Source organism: Dama dama, chromosome 20 (assembly GCF_033118175.1).
Source record: "Dama dama isolate Ldn47 chromosome 20, ASM3311817v1, whole genome shotgun sequence".
NCBI classification, from domain to species: domain Eukaryota; kingdom Metazoa; phylum Chordata; class Mammalia; order Artiodactyla; family Cervidae; genus Dama; species Dama dama.
In genome coordinates, this window is record NC_083700.1 from 9,673,884 (window position 1) to 9,691,669 (window position 17,786).

At 66.3% G+C, this 17,786-nt stretch overlaps 9 non-coding genes across 9 annotated transcripts; 6 read left to right on the forward strand and 3 right to left on the reverse strand.

The window, feature by feature from the left end:
• Positions 1–767: 767 nt before the first annotated feature.
• On the reverse strand, positions 768–850 carry TRNAL-CAG (transfer RNA leucine (anticodon CAG)). The gene has a single exon. It is a non-coding gene; the product is annotated as a tRNA-Leu (tRNA).
• Positions 851–1,394: 544 nt separating this feature from the next.
• Positions 1,395–1,466, forward strand: TRNAD-GUC (transfer RNA aspartic acid (anticodon GUC)). Its single transcript has one exon. It is a non-coding gene; the product is annotated as a tRNA-Asp (tRNA).
• Positions 1,467–2,184: 718 nt separating this feature from the next.
• On the forward strand, positions 2,185–2,256 carry TRNAG-UCC (transfer RNA glycine (anticodon UCC)). Its single transcript has one exon. It is a non-coding gene; the product is annotated as a tRNA-Gly (tRNA).
• A 316-nt stretch (positions 2,257–2,572) lies between these two features.
• TRNAE-CUC (transfer RNA glutamic acid (anticodon CUC)) lies at positions 2,573–2,644 on the forward strand. Its single transcript has one exon. It is a non-coding gene; the product is annotated as a tRNA-Glu (tRNA).
• A 5,886-nt stretch (positions 2,645–8,530) lies between these two features.
• Positions 8,531–8,601, reverse strand: TRNAG-GCC (transfer RNA glycine (anticodon GCC)). Its single transcript has one exon. It is a non-coding gene; the product is annotated as a tRNA-Gly (tRNA).
• A 1,463-nt stretch (positions 8,602–10,064) lies between these two features.
• On the reverse strand, positions 10,065–10,147 carry TRNAL-CAG (transfer RNA leucine (anticodon CAG)). The gene has a single exon. It is a non-coding gene; the product is annotated as a tRNA-Leu (tRNA).
• A 544-nt stretch (positions 10,148–10,691) lies between these two features.
• On the forward strand, positions 10,692–10,763 carry TRNAD-GUC (transfer RNA aspartic acid (anticodon GUC)). Its single transcript has one exon. It is a non-coding gene; the product is annotated as a tRNA-Asp (tRNA).
• A 718-nt stretch (positions 10,764–11,481) lies between these two features.
• On the forward strand, positions 11,482–11,553 carry TRNAG-UCC (transfer RNA glycine (anticodon UCC)). The gene has a single exon. It is a non-coding gene; the product is annotated as a tRNA-Gly (tRNA).
• A 316-nt stretch (positions 11,554–11,869) lies between these two features.
• Positions 11,870–11,941, forward strand: TRNAE-CUC (transfer RNA glutamic acid (anticodon CUC)). The gene has a single exon. It is a non-coding gene; the product is annotated as a tRNA-Glu (tRNA).
• Positions 11,942–17,786: the final 5,845 nt, after the last annotated feature.

The window sequence follows — 17,786 nt, forward strand, 5'->3', positions numbered from 1 at the left end:
GCTCCGGCCCGGGCGGCGGCTTCCCCCCCGGGAACGGGCGCGGTGGCGCCGAGGGCCGGGGCGCGCGGGCTGGGCGCCTGTGGGTGGGCTGGACGGGCACGCAGGGCTTCCGCTCCCACGCCAGCCGAGCGCCCTTCCCGGGACGGGTTCGTGCACGGAAGGCCGGTGTTGCCGGCCCGCAGCAAGGATGCGTGGCGCGCGTCCCGGGCGGGAGGCAGGCAGGTGTGGCCCGGCCGAGGCCGCAAGGCGGAGAAGCGTGGAGGGCACGCAGCAGCCCCCTGGCGGGCAAGGCGCGGGGGCTCGGCCGCCTGGGTGTGGCTGGGTGGCGCAGGCGGGCCGGCGGCGCGGGCGCGGACGACAGGGTGCCGGCCGGAGGGAGAGCGGCCGGGGGCGGACGTGGAAGCAAGGCTGCGAGAGCGAGTTGGCCGTTCAGCAGGCAGAAGTCGCAGCGCCCGCGAAGCGAGGAGGGCTTGCCACCCGCCGCGGGGCCGCGCGCGTCGGCGCCGACGGGGGCGGGGCGGGGCGGGGTGGGGCCTTGCGAGTGGGAGGGTGGGCGAGGGTGCGCGAGGCGCAGGCGGGGAGGCCGGAAAAGCAGCAGCTGCAGCCGCAGCCAGCTGAGGAGGAAAGATGCGCTGAGAAGGACTGAAGGTTCCTGGTTGTGGGGTGCAGGTGGCGGGGGGGGGGGGGGGGGGGGGCGGGCGTGTGTGGAGAAAGGCTGTGGCGCGGGGAGGACGGGTGCGTTTGTCCGGCGGGCCAAAAGGCTGGCTTGTCAGGAGTGGGATTCGAACCCACGCCTCCAGGGGAGACTGCGACCTGAACGCAGCGCCTTAGACCGCTCGGCCATCCTGACGGCGGGCCTGGGCGGGCGCGTGGCCGCTCGCCTGGCTGAGACCCGACGCGGCGCGAGCCCCGGCGCCCGTGGCGGGCCGCGCGGTGCGCCGCGCCAGGCAGGCAGGCATGCAGGCAGGCAGGCAGGCAGGCAGGCAGGCGGCCGTCTGGTGTGGGTGAGCGACGGGGCCGGCCGAGGCGCCCGGCTGCGCCGCCGGTCGCGCCCCGGACCCAGCCCGGCCCTTGGCGGGCCGTCCCCTCCTCACCCGCGCCCCTCCTCGCCAGACGCGGGCCGGCGCGCGCCCACCGTGTCCTCGCAGCCTCGCTTGCCTTCTCGGACCCCCTTCTCCCGGCGGAATGGCCGCGTTGGAGGCAAGAGGCGGCGCGCACGAGGAGTGTCCAGTGCCCCGGGGGGGCCGGGTCCGTGTCGGGGTCGCGGGCCGCCTCTGTGACTGAGGCGGTTGGTTTGGTGGGCGGTCGGGTCGGGGCCCGTGGTGGGCACGGGGAGGCGTGGGCAGGCAGCCCGAGAGCCCGAGAGGGGCCGGGCGGCAGGGCGGTCGCCGCCGTCCTCGTTAGTATAGTGGTGAGTATCCCCGCCTGTCACGCGGGAGACCGGGGTTCGATTCCCCGACGGGGAGGCAACACAGCCTTTTTGGTGGCCGCGGTGGCGCTCTGTCCTGCCGCCTGGCCCCCAAGGGCCCTTCGTCTCCTCCGTCCGCCTTTGGACCAGGCGCCTGGCCACCGCCGACCCCCTCTACCGGTGCAGCCCTCCAGCCTGAGCCCTCTGTCGTCGCCGGGCGCTCGGTCGCCACGGCGGAGCGACGGCCTCCTTGGCCACCCCACGGCCTTGCCCGACCATAGCCGGATCTTGCGGCCCGCCCGCCCACAGGGGCTGCCTCAGTGGGCTCCTAGGCTCGCGACGCCCCCGCGGCGCGGCGCGACACAGCGCCGTGACGCCTGCAGGCGGCTGGCTCCCGTGTCCCCCTGTCGTCGTGGGAAGTGGCCTCGCCCAGCGCACGGTGGAGAAGGGCTTTGGCCAGCTGGCTGCTGGAAGCCGCGTGCCCCGCGTTGCCCCCCGGCGGTGAGGGCGGAGGCGTTCGCGGGCCGCGGCGGGGAGCGAACGGCCGGGGGACCGCAAGGCCGCGGGAGCGCCGCCCCGGGGCGGTGGGGCCGGTGGACCCCGGCCGCTGCGTAGAGCTGGCGCGGATGGGCTTGCTGGTGGGCTGCTGGTGGCGCCGGCGGCGGCGCAGAGCCTCCCGCTGACGGGGCGTCGGGGCAGGGATGCGGCGGCGGCGGCGGCGAGAGTGTGCTGGGGCGAGCCCGGGGCCGGCGTCTGGCGGCGGCCCGGGCTGAGCAGCGTTGGTGGTATAGTGGTGAGCATAGCTGCCTTCCAAGCAGTTGACCCGGGTTCGATTCCCGGCCAACGCAGCGGGCCGACCTTTTGCTGAGGTCCGCCGCCCTCCCGGCAGGGGCGTTCGGGGCAGAGAGAGCTGGGAGCAGGGAGCCAGGCAGCTGGCGCGCGGCTTTGGGCGTGTGTGCGAGAAGCCGGTGGCGCGCGCAGTGTTTTGAGGCTGCTGAGAGCAAGACGGCCCGCCAGGGCAGGCGGACTGACAGGGCCGGCGGGCGGCTGGACTTGCCTTGCAAAGGCCGGGTGTGGGCACCACGGTGGCGCGGGCCGGCGGGACGGCGGGCGGCCCGGAGGCGCTGGGTTCGGCAGGAGCAGGCGAGGGCCGAACCCCGACGCTCCCTGGTGGTCTAGTGGTTAGGATTCGGCGCTCTCACCGCCGCGGCCCGGGTTCGATTCCCGGTCAGGGAAGCCTTTCTTCTTCCCCTCCGCCCGCCACCTGCCGATCTCCTCGCCGGCGACCCCACCACCCTTTTAGCCTACGCTTGCTCAGCGCTGCGACAGAGGCCCCGGGACCCTGCAGCTCCAGCCCAAGCGCGATTCAGGCCACCCCCGCCGTCCCCCGGGGCAAACCTTTTGGCCGCAGTGGCCACCTCGCGCCGCTTCCACCACGACCCGCCTGAGGCCTCCCAGCCCCAGCCCCCGCCCCCTCCCTCCTGAGGGGCGGCGGCTGCTGCCCCTGGTGGCAGCGGCGATGCTCCTGGGCTTGTGCTGGTTCTCCTGCTGGCAGTGGTGCTGGGGAGGAGGTGGGGTCGGACAGGGCGGGTGGGGGTAGGGGTCGGGGCGTGGGCTGTGGTGGTCGCCAGCGCGGGCCGGCAGCGGCCGCGGCGGTGGCCACAGCCGAGGACGAGCGAGGGGGATCTGGCTCTGGGAGTGGGGCCAGTGGCCACGGACACGCCTGCCTCCCCATGTCCCGCATGCCAGCCACCTCTCTGGGCGGCTTGGCCATTGAGTGCCAGGTCCCGGGCTGGCTGCGACTCCCGTGCGCCGCTGGTGACTCCAAGAGGGTTCTGGTCCTGAGTGGGCTCTGGGAGGCGGACCTCGGCGCCCGGGAGGCATCGGTATCGATGGGTTCAGTCGCTCAGGGCACTGCAGCAGCCCAGGCTTCCCTGGCCATCACCAACTCCCGCAGCGTGCTCAAACTCAGGTCCAGCGAGTCGGCGATGCCGTCCAACCATCTCACCTTCTGGCGTGTCGTGTCGTCCCCGTCTCCTCCTGCCTTCCGTCGAGGTCTTTTCCAGGGAGTCAGTCCTTTGCGTCAGGTGGCCAGAGGACTGACTGAAGTGTCAGCTTCAGCCTCAGGGCTTCCAATGAATATTCAGGACTGATTTCCTCTAGGATTGACTGGTTGGATCTCCTGGCAGTCCAAGGGACTCTCAAGAGTCTTCTCCAACAGCGCAGTTCAAAAGCATCGCTTCTTCAGCGCTCAGCTTTCTTTATGCTGCAACTCTCACATCTGTCCGTGACTGCTGGACAGACCGTGGCTTTCACGAGATGGACCCTCGTGGCAGAGTCATGTCTCTGCTTTTCGACATGCTGTCTAGCTTGGTCAGAGCTTTTCTCCCAAGAGGCGGACGTCTTTTAATTTCATGGCCGCGGCCACCATCTGCAGTGATTTGGGGGAGCCCCCCCCCCCACCTCAGTGAAGTCTCGCCCGGTTTCCATTGTTTCCCCATCTGTTTGCCATGAAGTGATGGGACCGGATGCCACGAGCTTAGTTTTCTGAATGTTGAGTTGGAAGCCAACTTTGTCATTTTCCTCTTTCACTTTCATCAAGAGGCTCTTGAGTTCTTCTTCGCTCTCCCCGAGGCAAAGGGGTGAAGACGAATGTGGGCCCGTGCTGCGAGTCACAGCACCGCGCGGGGGAAGTGAGGGAGCACGCAGGTCCCGGCGGGGCGGGCCGGCTGGGAAAACCCAGCCAACCAGCTGGGAGGTGGCAGATGCGCCCCAGGCAGTGATGCCGGCCAGGGTGGGCAAGCCGACCAACATGGTGTTTCCCTTGCCTGACCACAGCTCTCAATCCTCCCGGAGTGAGGCAAGGTTTACCAGATGTCCCTCCCCGACAACGAACCAAAGGTGGGCACCTGGCTGCACACACACACACACACACACACACACACACACACACAGAGCGCCCTGTTCCACGCACCCCTGCCCTAGATATGACATCTCCTACTTTGCCATTCTCTCCAATCTGTCTGTCCAGGATCAACTCCATCCCTCTCCACAGACTGTCATCGACGTCCCCAGGAACTCTCGCCGGGGGTCGTCGCCACCCACAATCTCCTCTTAGCCCAAGCTTCAGCCCGTCTATAACCCCAAAGGGTTTCACGACTGTTGAAGGACTGTGTCCTTTGGGGGGTGGGGGGGTGGGGGAGTGGACGGCCGACGAAGGGCACCATCGTGCGGCGAGGGCGGCACGCTCGGGGGCGACGGGACAAAGCTGAGTCCCCTGGGCCAAAGGAGAACCTGTGACCTGACGCGTGCTAGCCATCGCCGCAGGAGGTTTCCTCGACGCCCCTGCCGGGGCCGTGGGCGTCAGCGTGCGTGGGTGAGAGTGCGGGACGAAGCTGCCTGGGGCCATGGCTGGTGGGTGCTCCCACGAGGATCAGGGACCGGGGCAGAGCCATCGCAGGGAGAGGGGGCGGCAGCGAGCCGGGTGCGGGTAGGCAGGCCCAGGGGTGCTTGGGCGTGGCGTCTGCGTGGAGGGCCGGCGGGAAGGGGAGGCATGGGACTCGCGGGGACCTGGCCGAGAGATGGGCCGGCCACTCGAGCAGGGCCTCTGCAGAAGCATGGAGGCGGTGGCGACGCCGTGCCAGGCACCCGTGTGAGGCTGGGACAGGTCTGCGGTCGGGGTGGGCGGGTGGCAGGGGTGGGTCTGCGGAGCTGGAGGCAGGCCCGCACTGGTGAACGCCAGGGCAGGGGAGGGCGTGTGAGGGATGGCCCGGGGCTGCAGGGGGACGGTGGCGGGTAGATGGGGCCCGAGCCTGGGGCCTGGCGGGAGAGGCAGAGGGCAGGCGGTGACCCTGAGGGGGCTGTGGCGTGAGGGAGGTGGTGGGAGAGCACGCCGTGTGGGCGGGCTGGCGGGTGAGCGTGCGTGCCACCCTGGCGCGCGGTGCCGCAGGTTGCTCAGGCTCGGCGGTGGGCTGGGGCTCCGGGCGCTGGCTAGCACGCTGGCAAGCGAGCCACAGAAACGGAGCGCCAGACGGGGGCCAGACCCGGTCGGAACAGGGTGGGCCCACCGTCCCGCCCCAGAGACCCAAGTCCCCACTCATCAGGACCAGATGTCCAGTCTCGGGTGTGCCATTGCTGGGGGATCAGGGTGGGATGGTGGGTGGTGGTTGGCAGCGGGGATGCCTGGGGTTTCATGAGGACCAAAGAGAGCTCCCATCTGACCGAGCACACCCCGTCCTGGGTACACACCCGCAGAGAACTAACCTCGGAGAGGTCTAAAGGTCCGTACTCGCCCTGCACACTGCAGCACTACTTGCCATAGCCACGACACGGAAGAAACCCCAGTGCCCATCCTCGAACGGCGGGCCCAAGAAGACGTGGCATAGATGTCCCAAGGAACGATCACTCGGTCCTAAAGAGAAAAGGAAAGGATTGCCATTTGTCACAAGCAATGATGGACCTAGAGACTCTTAGACTTGGTGAAGAACGTCAGACCGAGTTGGACAGAAGCATGTGGAACGTGTAAAAGAATACAAAACGAACCTATTTGCCGAAGAGAGACCGGCTCACGCAGAAAACCGCCTTAGTGTAACGCAGGCGGAAGGGCAGCGGTGGAGGGATGACTCTGGAGCTGCAACGAACAGATACGCAGGACCGCCTATAATGGGAGACGCACCAAGGTTATCCAGTTCAACACAGGCAATAAGAGTCAGTACCCTGTAATAACCTCAAGCGGAAAAGAGTCTGAAAACATACATGAAATCTGAAATCTGTACCTGGGAAACAGAATCACGTTGCAGTCCATCGGAAAGGAGCACAATGTTGGAAATCCACTCTACTCGCACAACAACCGCTACTATGACTTTGGAGTGAGCTTTCAAAAGGACACGGAATACATAGGTAACTAAGTAAGCGGGAGACAGGCGAGCGGGGTCCGTATCCGTGAAAGGCTCAACTCTTCATTCAGAAAGGCACATGCAAACCCCACGGTCGTAGCAGCACCGTTTGCCGTAGCCAAGACGGGGAGAAACCCCTAGTGCCCATCCCCAGCGGCTCACCCACGGAGACGCGCTGTCAGAGAAAGGGAGAGGACACGATGTCACTGAGCCGTCCACAAGAGTCACATAGTGTCACTGGCAGCAACAGCAGCCGGAGCTGCAGAATATGACCCTTGGTGAGGGGAGTCAAACAGACAAGGTCACAGATGGGTGGAATCGAAAGTGTGGTACACATTCATCCCTGTGCCAAGCAGCGACAGCCCCCGAGACACAGGAAAGCAGCTTCGGGCTTCCCAAGGGCAAAGTCAGGGACGGAGGGATGAATGAAGAGCCGGGCTCAACGGACATACCGTACTAGTGCTGAGTAGAAAGGAGACGACCAGCAAAGACACACAGGCTACCACAGGGAATAGGATGCAATCTCCTGTCACCCCCTGTAATGGAAAGCGATCTGAAAACATCATCCTACACACACAGGACGGAATCACGATGCTGTCCAGCGGAAACGGACACCACGGTGTAGACCAGCTACACTTCCAGAACAACATCTACTGCTCCCTGGAAGTCAATCCGTCGAGGATCCGTCCAGCAATAGGAAAAAGAAGAGCTTACGCTGTGATCCAGCAAACCCAATCCCGGGTACCCATCGGGAAAAGACATCACCCCTGATGGGAAGAGATGCAGGCATCCCCCAGGGTCATCGCAGCCCTCTGTGCCAGAGCCGAGACATGGGGAACGCCCAAGTGCCCGGCGGCACGAGAAGAAGAGGTATATGTGTACCGTGGAATATGACGCAGCCGTCAAGAAGGAGCGGCCATCGCCACGGGCCGCGACGCTGGACGGACCCACAGAAGGGTCCACTGAGTGAAGTGAGTCGGGTGGAGAGGGACAAAGCTCTGTGGACTCTGCCAACGAATGCAAATGAATCTATGTGCAAAGGGGAAAACGACCTTCAGACATAGAAAACGTCCATAGGGCTACCCAAGGGGAAAGGCAGCGGACGGACGAAGTTGGAGTCGGATCAAGAGAGAGGAACTAGTATACCTACAGGAGATGAGCAACAAAGCTTTCCTCTGTAGCATGAGATCTGTATTCGTATCTCGCCTTAACCCACACTGGAAAATCACCTGGAAAAGAACAGGGGACTGAATCACTGTGCCGTGCACCTGAGACTAACCCAGGAAAGTAAATCAGTTCTACTGGCGTTGGAAGAAGCAGAAAAAGGAACAGGCCAAGGGTTGGGGTCGGGGTTGGGGGGAGACGGGCCAGTGGGACAAAGGCAGAGGCGGGTTCCTTGACAAGAGTAGGATTTGGGATGGCTCATGGAGGAGGAACCGGGCTTGTGTGTGTGTGTGTGTGTGTGTGTGTGTGTGTGTTTGCGCGCGGGCGGGGGGGTGTGGAGTGGAGATGGGGGAGGTGGGGAGCAGGGGTGGGTGGAATGGGTGCGTTTGGGGGAGCAGGGGGATGGTGAGGGTGCAGGCTGAGGTGGTGTTACTGGCGGAGCAGGGCTGATGCTGAGGTGAGGCGGGCAAGAGGGTTCCAGGGGAGGGGGTGGTGTGTGAGGTGGTGAGGGTGTTGCGGTTGGAAACCGATCTGGGCCCAGGGCCGGGAGCGTGTGGACTTCTGCAGGAACTCCTCCTGCAAGATGATGCTCCAGGGACCCTCCAGGGAAAAGGGAGGTATCCTTGCCAGATGTGGCAACTTCCTTGCTCCTGGCTGTGCAAACGGAGGGTGATTGATTCTCGGGGTGTGGGGAGAGTGAGCCAGGGAGCTTGGAGACAGACGTTGGGAAAGGTGAAGAGGTGGGGCCGGCGGCTGCCAGAGGTGGGGTGTGCCTTCCAGCGCAATCCGTGAGCCACCGGCTGGGTCCGGGTGACGAAGCCAGCAACCACAAGGGAGGTGTCTGGGCACACGGGGGGCTGAGCCCGCAGGGCTTGGGGCCACAGCGGCTTGGCAGCAGGGCCGTGTGTGGGGGCGGGAGGGGTCGTGGGCAGCTGCGTGGGAGAGGCAGCGGGCGGCAGGTAGCAGCCAGCGGTTGCAGGAGTGCTCCCTTGAGCGCCTTGGAGCGGGCAGACCTAGCTCGGCTCTGGGACTGCAGTGCGGGACCAAAAGGGGACGCTGGGGTTGCATGGGCCGGGAATCGAACCCGGGCCTCCCGCGTGGCAGGCGAGAATTCTACCACTGAACCACCCATGCACCGGTGGCCGCCGCCGCCCGACGCCGCCCCAGAGGCGCTGGCCAACACCCGCCCGTCACTGCTCACCGCTCGCCCAGTGGGCATCTGTCTGCTCCATCGGAGCAGGAGACCACGGGCGGCCGACCTCAAAGCCAGGGTCCGGGCACGTGCAGGACCCCGGGGCGGCGGGCCGCCGGCCCACTCGGCCGGTCCCGCGCCTTCTGCGCCGACCACGGCCGCCGCGACGCTGTCGGTGTCGCCCGAGGGGGCCAGGAGCCGACGCCGTCTGCCCGGCGCCGGAACCCCAGGCGCAGGCAGGCGCTGCGTGGTCGCCGCGGCCGCGCGCCGACGTTCCTCTCAGCGACCTGCCGGGTCCCGACCCAAAACCCCTCTGGCGGGCTGGCTTTCCGGCAGGGGCGGGATGGAGCGTGCCATTGCGGGCGGGGGCCGGGACCCCGGGCTCGGCCTGTGCTGGATGCTCGCGAGCGCGGGAGCGCGACTCCCCGGGGCGCCCCCGCCGCCGCCCCGAGCGGCGCTCAGGCCCGAGGACCCAAAGGCGTGTGAGCCTGGCTCCTGCGCTCTGGCCGACGGCGCTCACCGGCGCTCCGCTCTGACAGGGTGGGTGGTGGTGGTGGTGAGGAGGGGCCCTTGGGCAGAGCGGCTCCTGGCTCGGGGACTGCCGGCTGAGGCAGGGAGCACGCCAGGCCGGGCTTGGCTCCGGCCCGGGCGGCGGCTTCCCCCCCGGGAACGGGCGCGGTGGCGCCGAGGGCCGGGGCGCGCGGGCTGGGCGCCTGTGGGTGGGCTGGACGGGCACGCAGGGCTTCCGCTCCCACGCCAGCCGAGCGCCCTTCCCGGGACGGGTTCGTGCACGGAAGGCCGGTGTTCGCCGGCCCGCAGCAAGGATGCGTGGCGCGCGTCCCGGGCGGGAGGCAGGCAGGTGTGGCCCGGCCGAGGCCGCAAGGCGGAGAAGCGTGGAGGGCACGCAGCAGCACCCTGGCGGGCAAGGCGCGGGGGCTCGGCCGCCTGGGTGTGGCTGGGTGGCGCAGGCGGGCCGGCGGCGCGGGCGCGGACGACAGGGTGCCGGCCGGAGGGAGAGCGGCCGGGGGCGGACGTGGAAGCAAGGCTGCGAGAGCGAGTTGGCCGTTCAGCAGGCAGAAGTCGCAGCGCCCGCGAAGCGAGGAGGGCTTGCCACCCGCCGCGGGGCCGCGCGCGTCGGCGCCGACGGGGGCGGGGCGGGGCGGGGTGGGGCCTTGCGAGTGGGAGGGTGGGCGAGGGTGCGCGAGGCGCAGGCGGGGAGGCCGGAAAAGCAGCAGCTGCAGCCGCAGCCAGCTGAGGAGGAAAGATGCGCTGAGAAGGACTGAAGGTTCCTGGTTGTGGGGTGCAGGTGGCGGGGGGGGTGGGGGGGGGGGCGCGGGCGTGTGTGGAGAAAGGCTGTGGCGCGGGGAGGACGGGTGCGTTTGTCCGGCGGGCCAAAAGGCTGGCTTGTCAGGAGTGGGATTCGAACCCACGCCTCCAGGGGAGACTGCGACCTGAACGCAGCGCCTTAGACCGCTCGGCCATCCTGACGGCGGGCCTGGGCGGGCGCGTGGCCGCTCGCCTGGCTGAGACCCGACGCGGCGCGAGCCCCGGCGCCCGTGGCGGGCCGCGCGGTGCGCCGCGCCAGGCAGGCAGGCATGCAGGCAGGCAGGCAGGCAGGCAGGCAGGCGGCCGTCTGGTGTGGGTGAGCGACGGGGCCGGCCGAGGCGCCCGGCTGCGCCGCCGGTCGCGCCCCGGACCCAGCCCGGCCCTTGGCGGGCCGTCCCCTCCTCACCCGCGCCCCTCCTCGCCAGACGCGGGCCGGCGCGCGCCCACCGTGTCCTCGCAGCCTCGCTTGCCTTCTCGGACCCCCTTCTCCCGGCGGAATGGCCGCGTTGGAGGCAAGAGGCGGCGCGCACGAGGAGTGTCCAGTGCCCCGGGGGGGCCGGGTCCGTGTCGGGGTCGCGGGCCGCCTCTGTGACTGAGGCGGTTGGTTTGGTGGGCGGTCGGGTCGGGGCCCGTGGTGGGCACGGGGAGGCGTGGGCAGGCAGCCCGAGAGCCCGAGAGGGGCCGGGCGGCAGGGCGGTCGCCGCCGTCCTCGTTAGTATAGTGGTGAGTATCCCCGCCTGTCACGCGGGAGACCGGGGTTCGATTCCCCGACGGGGAGGCAACACAGCCTTTTTGGTGGCCGCGGTGGCGCTCTGTCCTGCCGCCTGGCCCCCAAGGGCCCTTCGTCTCCTCCGTCCGCCTTTGGACCAGGCGCCTGGCCACCGCCGACCCCCTCTACCGGTGCAGCCCTCCAGCCTGAGCCCTCTGTCGTCGCCGGGCGCTCGGTCGCCACGGCGGAGCGACGGCCTCCTTGGCCACCCCACGGCCTTGCCCGACCATAGCCGGATCTTGCGGCCCGCCCGCCCACAGGGGCTGCCTCAGTGGGCTCCTAGGCTCGCGACGCCCCCGCGGCGCGGCGCGACACAGCGCCGTGACGCCTGCAGGCGGCTGGCTCCCGTGTCCCCCTGTCGTCGTGGGAAGTGGCCTCGCCCAGCGCACGGTGGAGAAGGGCTTTGGCCAGCTGGCTGCTGGAAGCCGCGTGCCCCGCGTTGCCCCCCGGCGGTGAGGGCGGAGGCGTTCGCGGGCCGCGGCGGGGAGCGAACGGCCGGGGGACCGCAAGGCCGCGGGAGCGCCGCCCCGGGGCGGTGGGGCCGGTGGACCCCGGCCGCTGCGTAGAGCTGGCGCGGATGGGCTTGCTGGTGGGCTGCTGGTGGCGCCGGCGGCGGCGCAGAGCCTCCCGCTGACGGGGCGTCGGGGCAGGGATGCGGCGGCGGCGGCGGCGAGAGTGTGCTGGGGCGAGCCCGGGGCCGGCGTCTGGCGGCGGCCCGGGCTGAGCAGCGTTGGTGGTATAGTGGTGAGCATAGCTGCCTTCCAAGCAGTTGACCCGGGTTCGATTCCCGGCCAACGCAGCGGGCCGACCTTTTGCTGAGGTCCGCCGCCCTCCCGGCAGGGGCGTTCGGGGCAGAGAGAGCTGGGAGCAGGGAGCCAGGCAGCTGGCGCGCGGCTTTGGGCGTGTGTGCGAGAAGCCGGTGGCGCGCGCAGTGTTTTGAGGCTGCTGAGAGCAAGACGGCCCGCCAGGGCAGGCGGACTGACAGGGCCGGCGGGCGGCTGGACTTGCCTTGCAAAGGCCGGGTGTGGGCACCACGGTGGCGCGGGCCGGCGGGACGGCGGGCGGCCCGGAGGCGCTGGGTTCGGCAGGAGCAGGCGAGGGCCGAACCCCGACGCTCCCTGGTGGTCTAGTGGTTAGGATTCGGCGCTCTCACCACCGCGGCCCGGGTTCGATTCCCGGTCAGGGAAGCCTTTCTTCTTCCCCTCCGCCCGCCACCTGCCGATCTCCTCGCCGGCGACCCCACCACCCTTTTAGCCTACGCTTGCTCAGCGCTGCGACAGAGGCCCCGGGACCCTGCAGCTCCAGCCCAAGCGCGATTCAGGCCACCCCCGCCGTCCCCCGGGGCAAACCTTTTGGCCGCAGTGGCCACCTCGCGCCGCTTCCACCACGACCCGCCTGAGGCCTCCCAGCCCCAGCCCCCGCCCCCTCCCTCCTGAGGGGCGGCGGCTGCTGCCCCTGGTGGCAGCGGCGATGCTCCTGGGCTTGTGCTGGTTCTCCTGCTGGCAGTGGTGCTGGGGAGGAGGTGGGGTCGGACAGGGCGGGTGGGGGTAGGGGTCGGGGCGTGGGCTGTGGTGGTCGCCAGCGCGGGCCGGCAGCGGCCGCGGCGGTGGCCACAGCCGAGGACGAGCGAGGGGGATCTGGCTCTGGGAGTGGGGCCAGTGGCCACGGACACGCCTGCCTCCCCATGTCCCGCATGCCAGCCACCTCTCTGGGCGGCTTGGCCATTGAGTGCCAGGTCCCGGGCTGGCTGCGACTCCCGTGCGCCGCTGGTGACTCCAAGAGGGTTCTGGTCCTGAGTGGGCTCTGGGAGGCGGACCTCGGCGCCCGGGAGGCATCGGTATCGATGGGTTCAGTCGCTCAGGGCACTGCAGCAGCCCAGGCTTCCCTGGCCATCACCAACTCCCGCAGCGTGCTCAAACTCAGGTCCAGCGAGTCGGCGATGCCGTCCAACCATCTCACCTTCTGGCGTGTCGTGTCGTCCCCGTCTCCTCCTGCCTTCCGTCGAGGTCTTTTCCAGGGAGTCAGTCCTTTGCGTCAGGTGGCCAGAGGACTGACTGAAGTGTCAGCTTCAGCCTCAGGGCTTCCAATGAATATTCAGGACTGATTTCCTCTAGGATTGACTGGTTGGATCTCCTGGCAGTCCAAGGGACTCTCAAGAGTCTTCTCCAACAGCGCAGTTCAAAAGCATCGCTTCTTCAGCGCTCAGCTTTCTTTATGCTGCAACTCTCACATCTGTCCGTGACTGCTGGACAGACCGTGGCTTTCACGAGATGGACCCTCGTGGCAGAGTCATGTCTCTGCTTTTCGACATGCTGTCTAGCTTGGTCAGAGCTTTTCTCCCAAGAGGCGGACGTCTTTTAATTTCATGGCCGCGGCCACCATCTGCAGTGATTTGGGGGAGCCCCCCCCCCCCACCTCAGTGAAGTCTCGCCCGGTTTCCATTGTTTCCCCATCTGTTTGCTATGAAGTGATGGGACCGGATGCCACGAGCTTAGTTTTCTGAATGTTGAGTTGGAAGCCAACTTTGTCATTTTCCTCTTTCACTTTCATCAAGAGGCTCTTGAGTTCTTCTTCGCTCTCCCCGAGGCAAAGGGGTGAAGACGAATGTGGGCCCGTGCTGCGAGTCACAGCACCGCGCGGGGGAAGTGAGGGAGCACGCAGGTCCCGGCGGGGCGGGCCGGCTGGGAAAACCCAGCCAACCAGCTGGGAGGTGGCAGATGCGCCCCAGGCAGTGATGCCGGCCAGGGTGGGCAAGCCGACCAACATGGTGTTTCCCTTGCCTGACCACAGCTCTCAATCCTCCCGGAGTGAGGCAAGGTTTACCAGATGTCCCTCCCCGACAACGAACCAAAGGTGGGCACCTGGCTGCACACACACACACACACACACACACACACACACACACAGAGCGCCCTGTTCCACGCACCCCTGCCCTAGATATGACATCTCCTACTTTGCCATTCTCTCCAATCTGTCTGTCCAGGATCAACTCCATCCCTCTCCACAGACTGTCATCGACGTCCCCAGGAACTCTCGCCGGGGGTCGTCGCCACCCACAATCTCCTCTTAGCCCAAGCTTCAGCCCGTCTATAACCCCAAAGGGTTTCACGACTGTTGAAGGACTGTGTCCTTTGGGGAGTGGGGGGGTGGGGGAGTGGACGGCCGACGAAGGGCACCAATCGTGCGGCGAGGGCGGCACGCTCGGGGGCGACGGGACAAAGCTGAGTCCCCTGGGCCAAAGGAGAACCTGTGGCCTGACGCGTGCTAGCCATCGCCGCAGGAGGTTTCCTCGACGCCCCTGCCGGGGCCGTGGGCGTCAGCGTGCGTGGGTGAGAGTGCGGGACGAAGCTGCCTGGGGCCATGGCTGGTGGGTGCCCCCACGAGGATCAGGGACCGGGGCAGAGCCATCGCAGGGAGAGGGGGCGGCAGCGAGCCGGGTGCGGGGAGGCAGGCCCAGGGGTGCTTGGGCGTGGCGTCTGCGTGGAGGGCCGGCGGGAAGGGGAGGCATGGGACTCGCGGGGACCTGGCCGAGAGATGGGCTGGCCACTCGAGCAGGGCCTCTGCAGAAGCATGGAGGCGGTGGCGACGCCGTGCCAGGCACCCGTGTGAGGCTGGGACAGGTCTGCGGTCGGGGTGGGCAGGTGGCAGGGGTGGGTCTGCGGAGCTGGAGGCAGGCCCGCACTGGTGAACGCCAGGGCAGGGGAGGGCGTGTGAGGGATGGCCCGGGGCTGCAGGGGGACGGTGGCGGGTAGATGGGGCCCGAGCCTGGGGCCTGGCGGGAGAGGCAGAGGGCAGGCGGTGACCCTGAGGGGGCTGTGGCGTGAGGGAGGTGGTGGGAGAGCACGCCGTGTGGGCGGGCTGGCGGGTGAGCGTGCGTGCCACCCTGGCGCGCGGTGCCGCAGGTTGCTCAGGCTCGGCGGTGGGCTGGGGCTCCGGGCGCTGGCTAGCACGCTGGCAAGCGAGCCACAGAAACGGAGCGCCAGACGGGGGCCAGACCCGGTCGGAACAGGGTGGGCCCACCGTCCCGCCCCAGAGACCCAAGTCCCCACTCATCAGGACCAGATGTCCAGTCTCGGGTGTGCCATTGCTGGGGGATCAGGGTGGGATGGTGGGTGGTGGTTGGCAGCGGGGATGCCTGGGGTTTCATGAGGACCAAAGAGAGCTCCCATCTGACCGAGCACACCCCGTCCTGGGTACACACCCGCAGAGAACTAACCTCGGAGAGGTCTAAAGGTCCGTACTCGCCCTGCACACTGCAGCACTACTTGCCATAGCCACGACACGGAAGAAACCCCAGTGCCCATCCTCGAACGGCGGGCCCAAGAAGACGTGGCATAGATGTCCCAAGGAACGATCACTCGGTCCTAAAGAGAAAAGGAAAGGATTGCCATTTGTCACAAGCAATGATGGACCTAGAGACTCTTAGACTTGGTGAAGAACGTCAGACCGAGTTGGACAGAAGCATGTGGAACGTGTAAAAGAATACAAAACGAACCTATTTGCCGAAGAGAGACCGGCTCACGCAGAAAACCGCCTTAGTGTAACGCAGGCGGAAGGGCAGCGGTGGAGGGATGACTCTGGAGCTGCAACGAACAGATACGCAGGACCGCCTATAATGGGAGACGCACCAAGGTTATCCAGTTCAACACAGGCAATAAGAGTCAGTACCCTGTAATAACCTCAAGCGGAAAAGAGTCTGAAAACATACATGAAATCTGAAATCTGTACCTGGGAAACAGAATCACGTTGCAGTCCATCGGAAAGGAGCACAATGTTGGAAATCCACTCTACTCGCACAACAACCGCTACTATGACTTTGGAGTGAGCTTTCAAAAGGACACGGAATACATAGGTAACTAAGTAAGCGGGAGACAGGCGAGCGGGGTCCGTATCCGTGAAAGGCTCAACTCTTCATTCAGAAAGGCACATGCAAACCCCACGGTCGTAGCAGCACCGTTTGCCGTAGCCAAGACGGGGAGAAACCCCTAGTGCCCATCCCCAGCGGCTCACCCACGGAGACGCGCTGTCAGAGAAAGGGAGAGGACGCGATGTCACTGAGCCGTCCACAAGAGTCACATAGTGTCACTGGCAGCAACAGCAGCCGGAGCTGCAGAATATGACCCTTGGTGAGGGGAGTCAAACAGACAAGGTCACAGATGGGTGGAATCGAAAGTGTGGTACACATTCATCCCTGTGCCAAGCAGCGACAGCCCCCGAGACACAGGAAAGCAGCTTCGGGCTTCCCAAGGGCAAAGTCAGGGACGGAGGGATGAATGAAGAGCCGGGCTCAACGGACATACCGTACTAGTGCTGAGTAGAAAGGAGACGACCAGCAAAGACACACAGGCTACCACAGGGAATAGGATGCAATCTCCTGTCACCCCCTGTAATGGAAAGCGATCTGAAAACATCATCCTACACACACAGGACGGAATCACGACGCTGTCCAGTGGAAACGGACACCACGGTGTAGACCAGCTACACTTCCAGAACAACATCTACTGCTCCCTGGAAGTCAATCCGTCGAGGATCCGTCCAGCAATAGGAAAAAGAAGAGCTTACGCTGTGATCCAGCAAACCCAATCCCGGGTACCCATCGGGAAAAGACATCACCCCTGATGGGAAGAGATGCAGGCATCCCCCAGGGTCATCGCAGCCCTCTGTGCCAGAGCCGAGACATGGGGAACGCCCAAGTGCCCGGCGGCACGAGAAGAAGAGGTATATGTGTACCGTGGAATATGACGCAGCCGTCAAGAAGGAGCGGCCATCGCCACGGGCCGCGACGCTGGACGGACCCACAGAAGGGTCCACTGAGTGAAGTGAGTCGGGTGGAGAGGGACAAAGCTCTGTGGACTCTGCCAACGAATGCAAATGAATCTATGTGCAAAGGGGAAAACGACCTTCAGACATAGAAAACGTCCATAGGGCTACCCAAGGGGAAAGGCAGCGGACGGACGAAGTTGGAGTCGGATCAAGAGAGAGGAACTAGTATACCTACAGGAGATGAGCAACAAAGCTTTCCTCTGTAGCATGAGATCTGTATTCGTATCTCGCCTTAACCCACACTGGAAAATCACCTGGAAAAGAACAGGGGACTGAATCACTGTGCCGTGCACCTGAGACTAACCCAGGAAAGTAAATCAGTTCTACTGGCGTTGGAAGAAGCAGAAAAAGGAACAGGCCAAGGGTTGGGGTCGGGGTTGGGGGGAGACGGGCCAGTGGGACAAAGGCAGAGGCGGGTTCCTTGACAAGAGTAGGATTTGGGATGGCTCATGGAGGAGGAACCGGGCTTGTGTGTGTGTGTGTGTGTGTGTGTGTGTGTGTGTTTGCGCGCGGGCGGGGGGGTGTGGAGTGGAGATGGGGGAGGTGGGGAGCAGGGGTGGGTGGAATGGGTGCGTTTGGGGGAGCAGGGGGATGGTGAGGGTGCAGGCTGAGGTGGTGTTACTGGCGGAGCAGGGCTGATGCTGAGGTGAGGCGGGCAAGAGGGTTCCAGGGGAGGGGGTGGTGTGTGAGGTGGTGAGGGTGTTGCGGTTGGAAACCGATCTGGGCCCAGGGCCGGGAGCGTGTGGACTTCTGCAGGAACTCCTCCTGCAAGATGATGCTCCAGGGACCCTCCAGGGAAAAGGGAGGTATCCTTGCCAGATGTGGCAACTTCCTTGCTCCTGGCTGTGCAAACGGAGGGTGATTGATTCTCGGGGTGTGGGGAGAGTGAGCCAGGGAGCTTGGAGACAGACGTTGGGAAAGGTGAAGAGGTGGGGCCGGCGGCTGCCAGAGGTGGGGTGTGCCTTCCAGCGCAATCCGTGAGCCACCGGCTGGGTCCGGGTGACGAAGCCAGCAACCACAAGGGAGGTGTCTGGGCACACGGGGGGCTGAGCCCGCAGGGCTTGGGGCCACAGCGGCTTGGCAGCAGGGCCGTGTGTGGGGGCGGGAGGGGTCGTGGGCAGCTGCGTGGGAGAGGCAGCGGGCGGCAGGTAGCAGCCAGCGGTTGCAGGAGTGCTCCCTTGAGCGCCTTGGAGCGGGCAGACCTAGCTC